Source organism: Seriola lalandi, unplaced genomic scaffold (genome assembly GCF_002814215.2).
Source record: "Seriola lalandi dorsalis isolate HSWRI2012SDOR001 ecotype SW California unplaced genomic scaffold, Sedor1 jcf7180002054672, whole genome shotgun sequence".
Classification (NCBI taxonomy): domain Eukaryota; kingdom Metazoa; phylum Chordata; class Actinopteri; order Carangiformes; family Carangidae; genus Seriola; species Seriola lalandi.
Genome location: NW_019525225.1, coordinates 2,370,155 through 2,391,856, shown reverse-complemented (window position 1 = coordinate 2,391,856; position 21,702 = coordinate 2,370,155). Strand labels below are relative to the sequence as shown.

Sequence of the window (21,702 nt, the reverse complement as noted above, 5' to 3'; positions counted from 1 at the left end):
CAGCTACAGTTTGTCATGCAGCTTTCAGCTTTTTAGTAGTCATGCAGAGAAGTGGCTTCACCAACATGTGCACATGGCACAAGCAAGACCTGACAACAGTAGCTGGGATCTAATCAATCAGGTCACTATCTGGTCAGCAGATACAGTGGGAGAGAAATCAATGGCTGCAACATCAAATAATGACGAGGTGTCAGGAGGTTTTGAATCCTTTGAAAATGAAATGGATATTTTCTCGAGCTTTCTTGGGTGTTTCACACTGTACTCCTTCACTTCATCGATTCTCACGTCCTCCTTGGGACAGCATACACTTATATAAAGCAGTGCAGGTAAAGCGCATGCTCATAAATATGATAGTTTCAGCCATTGGAGAGCAGTGTGGCTGAACGAAAAAAACTCTTCAGCGTCTCTGGTCATTTCTATATCAGGCAACAGCGAGAATCCGCGGCACTAGCTGAAAAATATAAAACCACAAGGAACTGAGTGGTTTTATATTTAACAAATCTCTCACTCTGGTCCTCGCCACTCTGTGGCTATTTGGCTAATCACCTGACATGCCGGATGCCGGGCGGTCAGACGGCTAAAGATGGCAGATTCATGGAGGCCCAGACATCACTGATTCTTCACTCACATAAAACACTGACCTATTTACTGTGCACACTGACAGACAGGCAGGCAGTCAGTGAGAGCACTGTCCCTGAAACAAGCAGCTCCTATTTCTGAAAACACACATAGGCCAGTCTTTCAACATCATAAATCAACTCTACGTCTGTCTTTTGACTGATACTGAGATAGTGTTATGAGGCTCCACTATTCCAGCACACTAGAAAAAAAAAAAGAAAAAAGAGGCTGTAAATGTAAACCAGGAAAACTGCAGCTGTAACGCTGACACACGAGATGCTAATTTGTCAGAAATTAAAACCCCAAACCTCATTCTACTTGGCTTGTTGTGGTAGGATGTGACATTTTGACAGCGATATGAGGATGTTCAAGTGTCTCAAAAACACACACAGACCCACCACAGACACACCAGCTCAACTCACATATTACTGGGGATGTTTTCACATTTCTCCTCCATAAAATATTAATCTATCCAAGAAGAGCAGGCATTTTCTCTGCTCTTTCAAACATTAATGCTGAATTTGAATGGCTAACACAGGAAGAGACTCTAATCTTGAGCCCATGGCGGCCCAGTAATGGCCCCCGCGGTGGGGGGAGGGCTCCATAAGCCTGGCTCTTCATGCCCCTGATTAGGACACGCTCTCTGTTTGACTTGGCTTTAGCTTTGGCTGTGCTTCTTTGAAGGATGCTGATTACTTGGATGGGATGGACAGCTAGAGGACATTCAAAGGATAAGGAGGTAGGGGGGAAACTCCATGGCCACAGTTTACCATTGTTATCTCCTTTATCTTGGTGTGTACTGACCACCGCAGAGTTTTTAGAAACACTGAGACAGAAAGACAAGAGCAGTTCACCTGAAAAACATCATATAACACAAGCACACACCAACGCAAAGAAAACAAAAGAACCCCACAATAAAACAAAACACAGACACTTCACCCAGACATTAAAGCACTGGAGGCCACCGACACACACATTTCAACATGCTATAAACACTCCTCTCTCACATGGTTGGTCTGTCAAGGTCAGACTAAAACACACACACAGCCACAGTGTAGATGCCACGGAGTGCCATCCCCCTTTAATTTCAAATGGAGAGAGAGGGAGGAGGAGGAGGAGGAGGAGGAGGAGGAGGAGGAGGTCGGTGTTCAATTCTGTTAAAAAGGACTCTGAAAGGGGCATGAGGAGAATTAATCGTCACAAGATCAAAACCTCATGTGGTCAAACATGCCACAGCATCCTCATAGAAATGACCTCATCTCCTTTTATTTCTTTTGTTTGTTTGTTTTAGTTTATAGAGATATTAAAATTAAATATAAAGGAAAAGGGATCCAATGCTGTGATATCATCTGACTTCACATTTACATCTGATGGTTATTGTGTTATTATACAGATATTTTGAAGCATTCTTGTAAAGATGAATTATTTTTTACAGGCTTTTGAACTCACTCATCTACTACACCAGAGTTTGTGTTCAGCCACAGACCTGGACTTAATGTCTGAAAAAAACTAAACAATAACCATACATATGCTTTTTCACTTTCTTGTTCAGGTGAAAAGATTGATACCAGATGCAGCTCTGAAGTTCACTAATCAACACATTATATCTTGTTTGTTTAATCTCCAACATGTTATTTTTACAATTCAGTTTTTGCACTGATGAAGACAACAAAGAATATGTCAGCATTACTTTGTCTGTGAAAAATTACACTGTTTGATACTTAATCCGTAGATGAGTGTCTAACAGAGCTTTGACATTGTGATAGCATAAAGTCATAAAGTCAACATCCAAAACGTACGGTACATTGAACCTGGAATTTCCAAAACATCTGAATCCTGGCCACTGTGGCGTCATACAACTGATCACTGTGACTGTAGTTTCTGTGCTATAAAAATTTCTGCTTTAGAAGCTTTTGTCTGACGAGGCTCCACCTCTTCGGTTTGGTTCCCCTCCTGCAAAAAACTCACTAACTCTGCTTTGCATACAGCTGCCAACGTTTTGTTCATGAGAGGGACAAGTCACAACTACCTCATGAGTTTTCTTATAAGAGGCGGCAGGTGAGACAGGGGTGTATAAGTTTTCTTGCCTTACACAAGTTGTCGGTTTAAAGTTCATGAGGAAAGCTGAATTTTAGAAACTGTTTTGTGACAATGTTTTTGCAACAGTTTTTAATAAACATCTATATACAGACCGACAATGAATATAAACTCAGTAACTCAATATTGATTCAGTTCCTGTCACCTTTCGGGAAGTGCAGAATCATCTCTTTCATCGCTTGTTAATTGCCTCACAGCAGTAAAATCATGTGTTTCATTACCAAATAAAAAATTCAAAGTCAAACTTTTTCTTTCAACTTCTATTTTTAGCTGATACACACGCCTTGGGGGAAAGCCATGAAAATGTTGAACATGAACATCTTTTAATCATGTTGGTATAAAAGGCTTATACCCGTTCATAATATGCCAACTAGAGCATGATTACACAATATCAAAGGCAAACCTAAATGGATGCAATAGCAGCTCTTCCACGTTAAATGTCCATTCACACTGACCCCTCAGAGATCTGACAAACTATCAGCTCACATATAATATATTACAGACACTTCAATTTATTCAAGCAATCATGTAGTTATTCAGTCCTATTTTACACACAGCACAGAGCATAAATGTCTCTAATAAGTAACCAGTGATCTATTATTAGCCGCCACCCAGATGTCTGTGTCTGATCTTGTTTTCGCTTTCGTCACTCTATTTTCCTGGATTGACTGGAGAGCTCTAGATAAACTGTATGTTATTGTAGCTTAAGCGTACTGGTGACTTTTTTATTTTTTTTATTACACTCATATTATTTACTGTTCTATTTCCTTGCAAATCACACAAAAATTACACCGCAATGAAACTGGGTCATATTAGAAAACTTGAATTTTCTATTGTGGATATAAAGATGAAAGAAAACTAAGGTCCTACACTCCACAGGACTAAATCCACCACATATCTCAGGTCGAGCAGTTTGAGTTGAGATGTAATCCGCTTTAAAATTACACAGTGTTTTCTGATCCGATCCTCATTTAATCTAAATTAGATGACTGCAATGCACCTTTTGTTTGGCTGTTAAAATTCTACATTGATCTTGTCCAATGCTAATCAGCAGCAACACTAATGAGAGTGAAAAACGCGGTGATAAGAACCTGCTTTATTTTCTCTTAGTGCTCGCACTAATTGCTCTCAGATTGAAAGGATTCATTGGTCCTACCACACAATATCTCCCTAGTTGACTTACTTACTATTAAGTAAAGCCTCTGCTCACAGGGTGTGCGATAACGTTCCTCATATTCAAAACAAAGCAGAAGAAGGCAGCGCAGCCCACACTCAAGACCCATTTATTCCCTGCAGACTGCAATCCACCATGACTCTCATTTTACCAGGCATCATCCTTTCCCAAACTCCCCTGCTGTGGAGGCCTGAGAACTCACTCTGTCATTTAATATTTAGCTCTAGTGAACCCGCCCCAGCGCTGCTCTCTCATGTCAGACAAACCCTATTTTTCTTCAACCTGCCACATTATTATTCTCATTTTCAAAAGATTCTTGTACCAATGTCTCAAAATAATAGTTTCCGTAAGTGGTTTCCAAGGTAATTTCAGAAGCTGTGTGCACACATCTTTTTTTTTTTGTTTTTTTTGTTTTGATGATGACATGTCAGCAGCAGCAGTAAACAATATTAAATTAAAAGACAGAAAATAACACTATGGAGCAGTCACAGCTGACAAAACTGCTGTGCGCTGTGTTCTGACAGTTTGAGCTAGCAGTGGAATAAAAGTGCTTTAAAGTGAAGCAATTTATTCTGTCAGGTGGGGAATTTCTATCAAAAAGGAATACCAGTAATATTAATCTGCTTTAAAAAAAAAAATGTCAGCTCAACTGGACAAAAGCTATTGATAAAATTAGAAACCTTATTTTTAAGCTAGTTTATATGGCGGCTTGTCTGTTCTGAGACAAGGCCTGATTTTATTCAAAGCAAATTTCTCTAACTGGTACTTTATTCTGATGGGTATTTCCTGCCTGACAGAGCCAATGCATTATACCACCAGCTTTCCTATGCCTCCTGACAGAATGAGCTGCCCTTTCTCCAAGCACATTTGATAGTCCATCTTAAAATGTGAAGTATTTTGATGTATTTCATGCATTAAAGTTCTTCTCCTGCACTTGTATACAAGATCTCAGATATTGTAATTATGAGTTGCTGCTCTCTCAGGTGTAAAATAAAGACACGGGATAGATGCAGAAGTTTGTGGTTGCCCATGGCTTAGTCCAACTGAATAGCTTGAATACCTTTTCAATGTATGCTGTCTTTACTTGATGGTTGATAGTAGAGGTCTCCAGGAAACAGAATGATATTGCAATTATAAAATCAAGTGCCAAGGCCACAGGGATGCCCAAAACCTCAAACATGTCTTACACTTTTGACATTCCAAATAAACCTCATAATTTTACCTTATGTTGGTGGCTGTAATCTATGAATACATGAATGGACTGAATACACTGTGAGTAACGAGCCGTAAAACATATCTGTTTTCAAGATGACAAGCCAGAGATACTGACGGTTCCCTGTTGGTTGATACGTCTGGCGCATTCTCAAGCATCTCTGAGTTTCCCACGAGGACTATTCAGAAATCAGACAGGTTTGGTTTCATATTATCAAAAAGATGAGCAAATCCCACTACAATTACCTCTGGAACCAAACTATACATTGACTGCTTATTCTTTATCAGTTGCTAATGACCTCTCCATCTCCAATAAATATGTGAGCACCAAGCACAGGTAAGGCTGCTTATCTTGTATTATCTGCTCTCCAGGTACCAATGTGTTTTTTTTTTTTTTTTTTTGGTTTTCTTGCATTAGTGTGGCATGGGTGGGCACGTTTGAGTGCCAGCTGGAGGCAGAGAGGGGGAGTGGATTCCCTCCTGCCATGCCAGCTGGTGCACCTTATTTGAGTCAAGTTGAAAGGGTTAAAACACACCCACTGAAAGGGAAGACGGCAAAACACCAAAGGAGCATGTCCATGTTCTCACTCTCTACAGCATTTTCTCCAGCAACGTGTAACGTTTCCATGTACAATAAGATACTTTTGAGTTCTAACCTCAGGAGATACAGTGCAATGGTGAGGAGGTGTGAATTTATACCAGCTAAAGCAATTATTTCTATACCATAGATGAAACAGTCACCTTGCACACCGCATCTGAGGTCATGGCAGTCTTTGCCTTCTCTGAAAACTCTTCCCTACTTGATAGCCTCCAACATCTTGCTGCTCTTTCTGCAGCCTGCTCGTCTTCAAACAAATTCAAGTCCAGATGCTCAGTCCTCCTGCAACTCTCCGCAAACTCTCGACCCAGTGAAACTTGTTAATCTCTTAAACCCCCTGAACCCTTTCCTCCTCTGCAACATTTCATCCTTTTATTCTCCACAGTCTCCATCCATCTGGAACGTCTTCGCCCATTGCATCATCTTACTGTAAAGACTTTAACACCTCTTACTTTCTGGAACCTTGAATCCTCCCAAGACGTTTCTCTGACTATCTTGACGCCACGTTTGTAATTTGAGTTTGATACTTCAGAAACAGAACAAGTCGCACGAGGACTGTCTATATTTGTAGTACACACAATGAGACGACGGATAAACGCACACACAGACAAGCAACCCTATTCTAAGTAGCTACAGACATCAAGTAGGGAGATTACGGAGGGAGCTGTGTCAATGTGTCAGTGTGTGAGTGTTTCCTCTGTCTCTCTCTCTCTCTCTCTCTCTCTTTCTCTCCCTGTCTCTCTCCATCCATCTCTCTCACTTACTCCCCCTCCTCTTTCTGAGACAAAATGGCCAGATGGCTTCCAATCCTAGATGCTAATCCACAACACACAGACTGTAGCTCTGACACACCTACCACAAGAGTACTGCTCCGATCTAGACGGCTGTGCCCTTAAAACACGTGCACAACACACACACACACACAAACACACAAGCACACACACACCCCAACATGAGACCACTACACATTCATAAACTGTCAACAAGAGTCCTGAATGATAACTCCACTTAACAATAGCAACACAACTTACCCAGAGTAAGTCCTCAACAGATGGAGGCCTACTTGTATGTGTTGTGTGTGTGTGTGTCCTATACTATCATATTTCAGCCAGCCCAGTTAGCAGGCTACTGGCCAAGATGAGGTCCTGTGTCTACTGCTTTTGTTAGCTGAGGTGAGGTAAGAGAAGCTGTGTGTGTTGGGTTACACCGGCCAACGGAAAACATGGGGAAGCCCAGAATGGCACGCTAATACACAGGGAGACAAACAGGCAGACATACTGAAAAAAGAAATGTTTTACATGTTCTCGGTGCACAAATGAAGTGCTGCTTTTACCATGTGTCCTCTATGACCATGTTAAATAAAAGCACATGACATGAGGTGGCAGATTAGATTAACTGTTTCATTTTGGTCACCCAGGTCTGGGCAGATGATCCTATTGAAAACATAAATAAAACAAAGTAAAATGAAACATCTACTAGTACATTTATCCAAGTGCCAAACAGATAAGGATGTCCAAGTTAGCTAGTATTGCCTGAGAAATCAAGCTACAATAAAATCATTCATTATTTAAGCAAAATGAAGAGAGAAAAGTCAAAACCCCAGTTTATAACAGTGAAAAGAAACTGTAAATGATGCGTATCTCTTTTCTGTGATGATTTAGTAAATGATTTTCTTTTCCACGTTTCTCTCCATTCAGTCTTACAAGGCCATTCAATCTAATGCTGGTTGTTCACTGAATATGAATAATAAAGGTAATGGATGTCTTGGTTAGTCAGTCATAAAGGTCAGTTGTGAAAACATTTGCATCAAAGCTAAACCACAATAAACTTGGATGTTGCCTGCAGAACATGTGTTTACACTATAAACGGTATACTGAGAGGTGCAGGTTTACTTTTATTCTGAGGAACACAGAATGCAAGGTGTATGAGAGCAGTCACATCATCACATGTTGAGTAGCAACAGCTTCTGCCTGTGTTTTGTCTTTGCACATATGAAATTTTTATGAGGTGCATGCAACCTATGCAGAGACAATAGCCTATACAGGTACATGAATACTTTCAAATGACGGCGAGCAGCCCTGCACAAACCCATATAAAGACATATAAAATGCAGAGCTTTTAACTGAAAATAAAGGTGTGATAAATATATATCGGATGTGGCATGTGGTGCATAGTGTCTACAGTCCAGAGAGGAGACCAATTATTCAGCAACAGTTTCACAGAACAGGACATAAAACACAGCTTTTCTGTCTGATTGTCTCTATACCTGACACTGCATTAGATTACCACTGTACGCCTGGTGTCTTTTCTGCCAAGACTAGTGCTGTGTAATAATGTGCTGTACTAGCACAAACTATTTTATGCACTGACAAAATTTTCTGTGAGTTTTAAGTAAAAACAACAGTAAAGATGATAAAATTATGTTGTTAAAATGGAAAAGGACAAAGGAGGGGGCACGGTGGTGGTGTTTATGGACAGTTTAGGTTTTAGCCAATTCATATTTCAATGCAAAAATACAGCACAAACCCGTGGATGAGCACAGTGAAAGAAGGATAGAGTGCAGTCATGGTGTAGGATGTCCAGACAGACAGATTAGTGATGAATGGAAGGGCATGGATGTGTATCAATATAACAGGCCAACGTTCGAAGGGAGTAGCACCTTCAGTATCCCATCCCCCAATTCCCCTCTACAATCATTTCACCCTCCCTCGATCACTGACATGACTCCCTAACATCCCCTTTTCACACGACAGCCAGACAACAGGTCTCCCATCAGGCCCTGCTTCTCACAAACCGGAGGATGACTGCGCTTCCTGGGAGAGGAATCTCTCACTCCCTCTACGTTGGCTCTGACACCACAATCTAAATGAGCAGCAGTGATGGGGAGACACACATTCAGCTCGTACTGTAGCCAGTCCTTCCATCCTCCTCCTCCACCAACGATGGCTGTGGAAGAATCCGTGGCAGAACAGCTCAGCTTTCACAGGACCGGCCCCCACCCCCACTCCGATCCCCAATGAAGTCAGGTGACCAGATGTTGTATATCTCCCTGTCACTACAGCCGCCATGAAACCGCTACACACATCCATGTTAAAGGCAGGAGACAGAGGCATGTCTCTGCTGTCTGTGTGTGTGTGTGTGTGTGTGTGTGTGTGTGTGTGAGTGTGATCACTGAAAGACAGAAATGGAAATAAAAGCCATTTCTTCGTGAAACCCTACCTAGAAAGACCATAAGTGAGGCAGTGTAGAGATAACAAAAGAGCATCCATCAGCATATTAACCATCCATCACCCCCCACCCTATCCACAGCATATACAGCTCAGATCCATCCGTCAGCCTCGGGTCTACAGACCCAAAATAGCATTGCCTCTTTTTTGTTCCAGTGTTGCCACTGCAGCTGCTGCATTTCTCCAGAACTGACACACACAAACACACACACACACACACACACACACACACACACACACACACACACACACACACACACACACACAAGGCCTGTACAAACGCCACCATTGATTCTAACACCTCCCCATCAATAAAGATGCTATTTGTGAGGCACGAGGGAGTACATACAGAGATGATGTGATGCAGAGGGGGGTATATGATCATAGAAAAAATATCCAGCCCATCTGATGCAGGCATCCATTTCCATCTCGCCCTCACGGACAGACTGCTGATGAAACAGCTGCCTCCTTAGCAGGGCAGAATGCAGAATGGAAGAAAAAAAAAAAAAAAGGCTACAAAGCACCCCTACATACACAGCCTCCCCCTCCTCCTCCTCTCTTCTCCTCCCTCCTCTGCCTCCCCCCTCCACATCCCCTATCGCATACACAGAGAGGGAATTACCTGAAATATGTCTTCACATTCTCTTGCTCAGTCTTTCGCCTTTGAGCCTGGAGCTGTGGTAGATTCATCGTCAACCGTACAGTCCTAATGACAGTGTAAAGGCAGGATTGCCATTCTCTTGTCAGACCAGTTCCTGACCCTAAAAGCAAGCTTGTTCGGCAGGCTGGATGCTTCACTGGCTGCTCACTGTTCCCTAGCCCATGATGTCATCCACCCAGCTTTGCCCATTGGCTGAGAGGCTGAATATTAATGCAGGCAGCAGGTCTGGGGGAGGAGGCAGCCAACGGCCAGACAGACTTGGTTTTCTGTTTAACAGACCAAACCTGCTGAGTGAGAAGGCTAGGAGGGAGGAATTATGTGTCCTGATCAAAAGCTTTTCTTTTGCAGACTTGTAAAGCAGGGGTCTATGTTGCTATAGCTATAACTATAGTTTCACTATGTGTAGACTGCATGAAAGAAACAACATATAACTAAGTATAAATAGTGAAAATATAATAATTTGCAAGTACAAAAGTAGTAAACAACTAATCACATGTTGAAATGTGATTAAATGTAATTAGGATCCCTGTATATTACTCAAATGTATCACAAACACCTAGTGATCTTTGATATTTGGTTATCGTAGATGGAATAGTACAGCTTTATTTTGTGTAGGAAAGGGGGATTCTTTCCTTTCAGAGTTATCTTAGTCCACAAAATAAACAGAAACAACAAATCTCTGCCGATTCTGGCTAAAGTTAGGTAAGGTAAGGCTTTCTATTTTCTTTTTTTAGAAGGTAATCGCTGCTGATGAGACCCAGCCACGTGCATTTCATCTTTTTCTTAAGATGTTGAAGATTTTGCAAACCACAGACTCAGACATGACTACTTGATAACAAAAAAATGTAATTTAAAAGAGAATAATATTCTGGTCCACTGATAACTTACATGTGCACATCACTAAAATATTACTAATACATCATATAGGATCATTGTACTTTGATCCAACGTTGCTAATTAACTGTAATGCAACATTTTCACCTATTTGAATTTTTTCCTTATCTTGAAGTGATACCGACTTTTTAAAATGAAAAGAAATCTTTTCTCGATTTTATGATGTATCTGCCAAACACCAACAGATTTCTGATAAAAGTGAATATAAGTGTATAAAAGGTTCATACGCAGGCGGAGACGACAACCACAATGCTCACTGCATTTGCCCTAATTTGCCTATGATGTCATCTTTTTCTTCTATCTCACCTGCGATTGGCTGACTGTCACAGCATCTGCTCAGTCTCATGGCTAGTGCTTCTAGCCCAAGGTGGAGGCCTATCTGAGGCTCTGTGAATCATGGCTGGTTGTCCTGACAACCCCTGTAATGTCGATTCCTTGTCGGAGAGTAATATGGCTGTTCTGTGACAGTGTTCAGTCAAATGGAGAACCCGATAATCACAAGAAGACAATGTCCCTTATAATCCTTTATTTACATCAGAGGTTGGCCTTTGTGATGTTTTACATAAAAAATGGAGCTTTGAAAAAAATTGGATTAGTATACAATAAATGTTGGTAGTTGGTTGTTCTTTTTATTTTTTTGTAACAAGCATATGAAACTTTCTGAAGTCTTGGGGATTTAAGATACATTAAAAATCAGAAATAATCCCATACACATCTTTTTTTTGACAGTTTCCTCCAGCTTTACAGACTATATTGCAAGACCAGATTAAACCCTGCCAACATAGATGAGAAAAAGAAATGCAAAATGTAAATTTAGCTCAGCAGTGGCACAAAAAACATTTTAAAGCAGAGAGGAGGTTTTGCTCTGTCTCCTGACAGCAGACACGAAGGATCACTGTACACTTACACAGAGGCAGTGAGGCAAAGTTAATAGACAAAAATGTCAAAATGCTCCTGGATCTGAGACAACAAGACAACAAGACAACAAAACAACGAGAAAGCCTTGAAAACATGAAAAAAACTGCATTTGGATAATGTTGGCCTTTTCAATGTTATCATTTCTGGACATCTATATTATATCCAAGTCTCTTTTTTTGTCAGATTTTGCCAATCCAGTCCACCCACGAGTTTAAAACAGCAGCAACCACCACTTCATTCATTTTCTATGCTTATGACTTCATCACATGTGACTGTAATTGTGAATAATCAGCATCACAGTGCGGCTGCCACAGCAGGCATTTGGCTGATGGAGAGGAAATACAGTGGTGAGGTCAACTGTCCATCACAGGTCCAACACATGATTAGACAAACACTCTCAAACACGTGACTATTTAACCCAAAGGCCTTCGGATTCGAGAGAAATCCATACAAACACAGAAACACGCAAACTCCCCCCTTGAGGTGACCGTGCTTCCCCGAGGATTGATCAATTCGCGTCTTTGGTATTCTCAAATATCAAAGGCTTGTTTGTTTTTCCACGGACCGACTCATGTCATTGCATAATGAGTTTTCTTCCAAAGTTATAAATGGCTGTTAGTTCAATTACTGTAACCCATCAGTTCCTGTGCGCACTTCAGGTCAGTCCCCTTCAGCCAATCAACAGGGTCTGCCCAAACATTTATGTGGCCCTGGCCAGAATCCTGACCCACCACTCAACAAAGAAATACACAACCAATTCCCTACATGACTGCACTGAGGTATATGCTCCAGTTTTTCTTTAACCTTTCGGTTGGCCGTCATTTTTGTAGATTCAAACTGATTTAACCAGCAAAATGAACAAAAGATTACACCTCCCACCTGGATTAACGTAATTTGTCTGCTCTGTGAGAGGAGCAGATGTTTTGTACTCTGAAAGCGATAAACTGGGTTGGCAACAATGATTAGAAAGGTCACAGACTTTCTACTACAGCCATTGTATGTCCCCTCACCGCCACTGCCGTGTCCTTTAGAACTACTGAACCCGTACACCTGCTCCCTCACTGTAAGTCACCATAGATAAGAAATGCATATAATATCTTAATTAAAGACCAGCACAACAGACAGACATACAGATGCTGCTCCACTTTTATTTGTTGTTGTGTCTCAAACTGTTTCAGTTCCAGCAGCTGTATATTGACATTAATATGACTGATGCAATACTTGTTCCATTCCACATTCTGCTAAATATGTGGCAATTACTTATAAACTTAGCCAAGTAACACTCAAGGCACATCACTTCCTAAAGCTTGGCAGTGTAAGCTCAGATCAGGAGCTGACAGGACAACCTGCAGCTGCAGTGAGGAGGAGCATGATTTACTAGTATCCATAGGCTGCTGTCAGTGATCAGGTTTATATAATGAATCCTATAAATATCCTCTGGGGCACAGCACATCTCCATGTTGACATTTTGTAATAAGCCCTGTCTGGAATTTACGTGTGGTGGGCAGAGTCAGGAAAAATGCTTTCTAAGTGGAATCTACATTGTATAACTGTATAACCTACATATACCCTGACTTATAATTGTATCAGTAACACAATCAGGTAGGTTCCTAAAGAAAACTGTGTTGTAATCTTGTTATGTGCATCTGAGTTTACAGTTGACTGCCTGTAATGTAAAGCAGTGTTGTTATTTCACTGCAACCCATAATTCACTTAACACTGAAGTGTTGCTTTTCTGTACATGTCAGTGTCAAAAAAAGATTATTAGGGAAAATTACAAACAAGTGTATATTACTTCTATTGTCATAACATGAGCATTATGTAAAGTGACTGTAAGGAAAATATTAACGGTGTTTAAGCCATGCTAGAGGCATGACTTTATGGACGGTCTTTCTGTCCACAATTCTGGTCCAGACTGAAATATCACAATAACAACTGAATCAACCGCAATGAAATTATGTATAGATAGATATTCATGGTCCACAGTGGATGAATACTACTGACTTTGGTGATGCCCTGACTTTTCCTTAGGCGCGACTGTGAAGCTGACATTTTTGTTTTTTAGTGAAATATCTCAACAAGTATTTGATAGATTACAATCAAATTTGGTGCAGATATTCACGGTGCCCAGAGGATGAATACTAATGACTTTCGTCATCCCCAGACTTTTCATGTAGTCCCACCAGCAGGCCCAATTTGGTACAGCATTTATTATGATGAATCCTGATGACTTTGGTGATCCCCTGACTGTTCTTCTAGCGCCACCAGCAGGTCGGTGCTCCAACTTATCCAATGACAGATGTCCACATGTACTGGATGCCACAAAATGTATTACAGATATTCATGGTTCCTGGATGATTAATGATTTTTGGTGAAATGTCTTGACAACTATTCAATAGATTGCCATGGATATTGTAAAAACATTCATATCCCCCTCAGGATGAATTGTAACATCTCTGGTGATCCTTTCACTTTTCATTTAGCACTGTCGCACATTTAATTTGGTTTTGGTATTTGGTTTAAAAGACCTCCAAAACTAATGGCATTCCCATTAGCCTCAGCTACATTTTGTGTTTAGTATAAATGTTAGCATTCTAAAATGCTAAATTTGAGCATGAACATTACACCATCAGCATGTTAGCAGTGCTATTGTGAGCATGTTAGCAAGCTGATGTTCCCATTTAGTATAAAGCACCACTGCGCCTTAGTCCAGCCCCACAGAGCTGCTAAAGCATGGGTGCAGTCTCCTAGTCTTGTTTGTATTTATTTTGTATTTTATGTATATTAGTAGAGGGAATTCAGAGATTTGTGCACCTTTTATTGGTTCTTTGAAAGTTTTCTGCCTTCTGGGTAACAGGAAATATCATGCACAGCTGCAATGGGCAAAACAAGTTTTCTCATTTTATGGCAATGAAGATTTGCAATCCAGTTGAATCTATTTCATCTGCTCAAATATCCCTTTGGTTTACAAACTCAGCCAGGCCAGCCATAAAATCCATCAACAGACACAGCATACAATTTTTGTTTGCAATATGAATGTAATTTCATCAATGCTTGTGTGCAGCAGCATTTCTTGATGATCCTTTTACATCAGATCAAGAAGAATGTTTCATTCTGCAAAATGGAAGGAAGATATTTGAGATGGAAGGTCCTTTGGTCTAGAATCAAATAATCATAGCACTGGTCAATCACTACTCTATAAAGCGTATCAAATTATGGTTTACATTATCTTATTATGGTAGAGCTCACTGTGCCTTGGGAGCAGAGGTAGAGGAAAGCTTCAGAGAGACTTGCAAGCCCTGCAGGAAATGATGATATACGAGAAGAGATGAGGTGTGTGGGTGAATCCCACTGAACTGAACTTCACACTCTGCTATGGGCATCAATACAATCTCTCTCCCTCAATATCACACTTGTGCCATCTGGTGATAACAACTAAGCGGTTTTTCTTGTAGTTAATGCTGACATCATATAGGAGAGCACACAGTCATGATAAGTCTGTTTTCTGGTTTCATGCATCCAAGTCAGTTTAGTTTCTTTGACTAAATTCAAGAGGGATATTATGACAGTAAACAGTGGTTTTCTGTGATGAGGCAGCTCTTTCTATTATGAGACTCTACACAAATTTCCTGTGTAAAAACAATTACATCACAGAACTCAGTTACACATTTTTTTTGCGATGTAGCCAATAAAAAGAGTAAAGACTGCAAGTTATATTGTTTTAAAACAATAACAGTAACATTCACAGAATCAAGCACATTTAAATCAAGTGTTGTTCACCATTGAACTACACTGGAGGACTTTAGCTTTTAAAGCGACTTCATACTTTTTACAAAATGTTTGGCAGCTGTTTTGATTGATAAAATGATTTATCAATATATTGCACAATACCCAACAAAAAGCATGTAGGGCATTATATGGTATTTGTCTAAGTGTGCTGATGTCTGTGGATAAAACAGAAGGGAGAGGGCTGGTATGGACAGTGTATTAAATGCTCTTCATTTTACCACATCAGATTAACTTCTGTAAACCCTCCACTGGTAACTTGGCATGTAAAAGATAATGGGTCACGCTCACCCATGCTACAGCTACATTCACAAACAGGAAAAAAACAAAACACACTTTTTGTGTTCGTTGGCACTATACAGAGATTACCCCCAAAGGACTATAATTGAGGTTAGTAGGCCTCTATCCTGCTGATTATGGGTATTGGCTATTGATAGGTTCCACATGGTTTTACAGGAGCTCATTAAGTCTATTTCCCATTTTTCAGAATGAAAAATGCTCAGCAGTAATGTAAGCGCTGTCAGCAGAGCGCAGTAATTACAGATTACAGTGGTTTAATACAGGTTTAATGTTGTGCACTTAACACCTCGGCTGTTTTGCCAAGATTTTAAATGTAAGCTATGTTACATGTTTCAACCTGCTTACTCAGAGAGGATGCTAAGGCTAAGGGGGAGCATTTCATCTGACTCCTGCTACCGTATGTTTCCGATCACGAATGCTAGTTTATGTCTTCAAACACAACTCCTCTGTGGCCACAATGCTAATCTGTGGTGACCCACAGTGGGGGTGGCGAGGAGGGGGGTCTTATTGACATTTTGCATCATCTGCTCTATCTGATGACTGTGAGGCTGGTGTGTGTCTAATGTCAACAGTAGTTTCCCAGTAAGTCTAATACATGATGGCCTGTGATGATAAACCAATTTGCAACATTTCTGCTGATAAAACCAAATGACAACCAAACTATTTAATTTACACTCAGGGGCAGTGTTGCATCTGGAATACATGCATTTATGTCCCACTGAAATATATCTATCCACCCGGGTGTTCAGGCAATGATTCAAGCTACACTGCAAAGTAATAGAAATGTGTCACAGTAGATATGGTGATGGGAACTGCTGTATTACAACTACATTTCATAACTTCTTTGTTTTTATTCTCCTAAAGTAATGTGCAGTCTCATCTTTTAAACATTAGGCTGGTATTTTGACTATTACAATGCAACTTTTACCATTCAACACACTCTAACCTCTGGATTGTAACACAGTCTGGTAAATCCGTTCTTAAGAGGGATTTGGGGATTTTTATTATGACATTTGTGTGACACTGGAATCTAAAATATACAAATCCATCTTACACTTAAATAATCATGAACTTTAAAATGAGGCAGCTCCAAACTGTTTGATGTGATTCTGATGTGAAACAAAGGTGATGGGGGATTGTAATATACATTTTAAATAGCAAATACCTCAGCCGTTAGCCGTGCCAATTAAATATTAATCTATTCATTCATTTATAATGGTGTTTGGCAAACAGGTGAAGTTAACCAGATTTTGCAACTGATAACAAGTAAAACATAAAAATTGCCATTATGAGATGTTATAATTAGCAAATTGGTGATAAATGGTATGGATTTGTCTATGATCCATGTCAGGGGAGCCGGTAAGCATCGACATACACAGGTTTATGAATGAACAAACGAGTGCAAAATCAAACGACTCTGGTTCCATATTATTTCAGTGTTAGTGTATCATAACAACACAGGTTATCATTCAGCATAGTAGCGTGAAATCACACAGTTGAGTAATTTGAAACACTGAGCAAGGACACCAGGTCTGATGCTGCAAACGAGATGCTCAGAGACACACCTATGAATGTAAAACAGGTGTGGGAAGGCAAATGAGTAGCCTCTGGGGATTAGAGAGAGGAGTGTGTGTGCCTATAAAGATCAGTTATTATTCAGTTGTTGTACAAGTAAAAATTATTTAAAAGGATAGGCTCCTGCAAATGTCCTCACACTGTTAATGGCCGGTGGTTAGCAATCCAGTCGGATATACAGATAAAGGGAGCGCAATTCAGCATATTTTTCAGCACAATGTCACAAACAAATAAGTTTTGTCTCATATTAACCATGTCGTTATATGCGACAGTGTTGCTTGCACAAACACACAATTCACATAGTAACATTTCTCATGGATATTCACAAACGACAGAGTTTGCATATTCACATTTCTGTGTTGAACACACACTGCTTTAACTCTGCTCACTTGCCTGTCCTCAATCAAGCCTTGTGTCAATATCAATCAGCGGATGGCAGCAGCACCTATCAGCTCTCAGAGGGCAACACAACAACAAAAGTACTATCCATGACAACGCTGGTCTGGACAAGTCCCTCCCACTGACAGCTGGCTTATTGTGTGCTGTGCCTCTGAAGCGGCCTTGTTTCCCTTTGCTTGGACTGTTCAATAACTAATCTCAATGCAGCCAGCAGCATGTAGCTTTGAAAATGAGGAGGGCAGGCCCGATGGAAAAGTCATAAGCTGCTTGTCAGTGTTGTTGGGTCACTGGTCGGGTACCTTGTCAGTTCACATGAGGATTCATGGACGTGTCAGAAATGGTGCGCACACCTTGGCTATGCAATGCCAAATTAAAAATGGTGGACAGTTTTTCATGAAGTTGTTAAGAAGTGGCATTCTCACCAAAGATGTGCTTGTGGACTATTGTTACATCTGACCAGTTATTACTGGTTTAGTTTCATAGCCAACAGCATGTTCTCCACAGGTCAGACATGTAATCTAATTTAACTAATTATCTTTGAATATTTACTACGTTGAATAACTTTTCTTTCAGTATCTGAAGAATTATTTGATTTGCCTGAAATTAATCATATCAAAGGTTATCATGGCACGTTTGCAATTATTCTTCCCAAGACTGCAAATGACATTTTGATCCGTCATGTTATCATCCCCCCACAATAATGAAATTGAGAAAGGGCAACTATAGTTTGGTCTCCAGCCTTCAGTTGATTCATCCATCTGTCACGTCTCAGAAACGCTATTCTGACTAAGCTCAGTGGGGTTGATTCATGTCAATAAAGCTAGAATAATTAGATCAAGGAAGGCTCCACATCCGCCACCTTCAGTTCATTTACAGGGCGATGGGTATTAGCAAAACTTGTTAATCATCTTATTACACTAATAAACGAATAAACCTTGTTTTTGCTGTTTTGTGCTTCATGTATTTTATTTTTGTTAAATGCTATTTGATCCATTTTTAGTGAAAAAAAAAAGTAATGGCAATGATGGTATCAATGTAAAAATGAACTGGTGAAAAAAATACTCAAAATAGCACGTTGACCTGTCGATTCACCCCTCAGCCAACGGTTACTTACAATGACATCACACATTAAATCTGAACTGGGCTCACGGCAGAACAAACGGCGGATTTCCCTGATGTTACTGCACACAGGGCACGCGAGCTCTGTCACATGTAGGCTAATGAACAGCAGGCTCGTGCTCTTGATGGAGGAGCCTTTTGGGCCACAAGAACCGTGTGTACTCACCACTTTCTGCTTGGACACACACAAACAATGGGACACGTCTGGAGTGCTTGGGGCCCAAACCCTGAGGAAGGGCAGATGGTGTCCGGGATCGAGGACCGCACCCCCATTAACATGAGAAAAGAGAGGGACAGAGGCGGGGGAACAGGTACCCTCTCTCCCATTTTCCCCTTCTATAGAGATTAGAGAGGGGGTGACTCATTTACCCAACACAGTCTGTGGCACTGATTTGGAACCCAATTAGGAGCATGCTGTCAACTCAGCAGCAGAGAATATCGAGTGTGAGGTTCCAATTTGAAAAAAAAAAAAAAGTCCCATCTACAGTTGCATAAAAAATGCAGTTTTTCTTATGCATATTTATTAAGATTTCCATGTCATCTTTTATTTAGGAAATTTCATTTTGCAAGTGCCATATTAGCCTCTAAGAATAACTCATGATTATCATTTTAGTACAACATTATGGGTGAAGACAAAATATTTGAGGCTTTTATTATAAAAAAGTGTGTTTTGGTGTGTGTGGATACAGTTCCTGTGAGTTTTATGATGTTAGCAGGATTGCTGTTATTTTTGAGTGAATAAGAGATCATACGTTTTTATTTATAATCATTATTATCATTATCTTTATTATCATTTAATTATACCCTTAATGTTAAATGCCAGCAGGTGGTGAAATCAGTAAAATGTCTTTTAATGTACTTTCATCTCAGATTCAAGTGGTTATAGCCTACATACTGGGTTTTTACATAAGTAGGTAAAAGATAGAGTTAAAGCTGCTAGAGTACTTACTGTTTGGGAATAAATAGAAAAAGCAAGAATATATTTCAGCAACAACGTCCAGCCCATAGTGTCACTAAAGAAACTACAGAATAATATCTTGCAGATTCTTTTAGCTTTTCAAAACAAAACCCTGCCAGATTCCTTGAGGGTTGGTAGTGTTTTCCTTTCTTTTCACTGGAGGCATCTTTTACCTAAAAACATAAACATTCCTGTTGCCACAGCTGCAGATTTCTGGGGCTGGAGCCTCTCTCCGGGTGGAGAGAGGCCGCTCTGTTGTTTTGACTCATTAATCACACCAACCACAATGTGAGAATTTCTCATGACCACAACATTACCCACTAAAAAGAAATGTATTCCTTCATCTCTTATTCCAAAATAAACCAACTTAATGGCAACGCTGAACAGCAACATTTTATGGTTCAATTTGCAGTGATGCAGCAATAAAATCATCATGACTACAACCAAACAACATGAATAAAAAGAGGAGACTAAAGAGAATGAGCGAGATAGAGAATTGAAACACTGTTAAAGTGTGTATATAAGTGGACATGCAGCCTATGGTGTGCTGCATATTATTACGCTTGTTTTTGTCTCCCCCTAGTGGTTATTTGGAGGACTGCTAAAATCTCCAGTAAATTCAGATATCCTCCTGACTAGTTCAGCACAATATCTCATTACATAATTACTGTGTCCCACATTCACTAAGGAGCATTGAGAAATCTTAATAAGATTAGATTATATATAGATTAGATATCTTAATTTGATAGAACTTGACAGAAGCATGGACAAATTAAACACTCTTGAAACAGATGTTTGCTAGTTTCCTAGCTAGCTCCTTTACTACAATATAAGATCATAAAACAACATATTGTATGTGTAATTTGATTAAGAACACAGATATAAGCAGTAACTCTGCATAAAGGATGTAACTTATGAATATACAATGATATTTTTTTTTTATACCTTTACAGTATAAAACTTTCTTTCCTCACCAACAGGAGGTTTACATTCAGAGCTCAAGGATGTTCCAGACACAGGTGGGTCATAGAATAATAGTGAATTTGCTTGGCTTCAGCAGCACTGACCAGTTTGCTGCCCCAGACTAGTACCACTGTATACAGTATCTTCTACTGAGATTGAAGTGTAGGGATGGAAGTAACAAGAAGCGTCCCTTCTACCTCAGCAAATTCCTCTTGGTTCACGTCCAGAGCTCTAATTTCAGGCTTATTCTAGATACTGGTCAGGGGGGCAATGATAGGATGAACAAACCTACCATGCAGTTTGTGGCCTTGAAGTTGATGGTGAAGGTGTCATTAAACCAACGCACCTATAGCTGGTTTGTGGATTTTAGCCATGGCTGCGATGCTGTGATAAAAAAAAGAAAGAAAAAAAAGATAATAACCAAGTGTTTAGTGTGTGTTTAGAACTGACATATAGCAACAACAAATATTTGGCATTTGGCATGATTTTTTGAGCAACCTTACCATGAGCTTGAAGTTGCATTCACACTGCATACCTTCATGGTCCATGTTATATAGGTCACTCCTCCATCTGTGCAGAGAGAAGACAAAAGTTTAAAAAAAAAAAAAAAAAAGAAGATACATTTTGGGATTTAGTCTCCTTAATATATAAACTGCATGAGGCTACAATCATTGTGTCATCGTGGCTGCTCAAAATGCACTCTGAAACATAAAAGTCTAGGCCTTAGTCATTTTCTGCACATTACATTTAGTCTTAAACAGTAGAAATCCTGGTAATAAATTTCTGAATAATGACATTTTTTGAATTTCAAGTCAGTATATGAAAATCTGTAGGCTATGTGTTTAATCCTGACAAGGACCTGGTTGCAGACAAGAAGGTCTTTCTTGCACTTTAGTAATTAGAATATTCAGAGCGAAAATGTTCATTCTTATTAGTAATGTGTTGATCCGTAGTGAAAACTGAAAAAATGCCAATTTAAGCTTATAGCTATGTACAGTGATGACTATATTTTGAATTGAAAATATATTAAAAGTATCTAACAGGCCTACATTACTCTGCAATGATACACCAGAGTAAGGCCTGGAGCGATTTGTTGATTAATATACTCACATTCATGTTCATTCAAACTGAACAATGAATTGGTTAAATTTAACAATAGGCTACTTGACTTATTAATCGATAAGGAAAACAATCAGAACTTGT

General features: G+C 39.8%; 1 protein-coding gene across 3 annotated transcripts in view; it reads right to left on the bottom strand.

Moving 5' to 3' along the window:
• Positions 1-21,702, bottom strand: part of LOC111666241 (serine/threonine-protein kinase PAK 3) — a 41,606-nt gene that overhangs the window by 19,045 nt on the left and 859 nt on the right. For 2 of the 3 annotated variants that reach the window (XM_023421521.2, XM_023421524.2), the window contains exon 1: positions 9,549-9,735. The gene's annotated coding sequence lies outside the window, so the exon portion shown is untranslated. Of the gene's footprint in view, positions 1-9,548; positions 9,736-20,791; positions 20,884-21,002; positions 21,070-21,702 lie in introns of those variants that run through there. The other variant, XM_023421522.2, reaches the window with a different exon arrangement.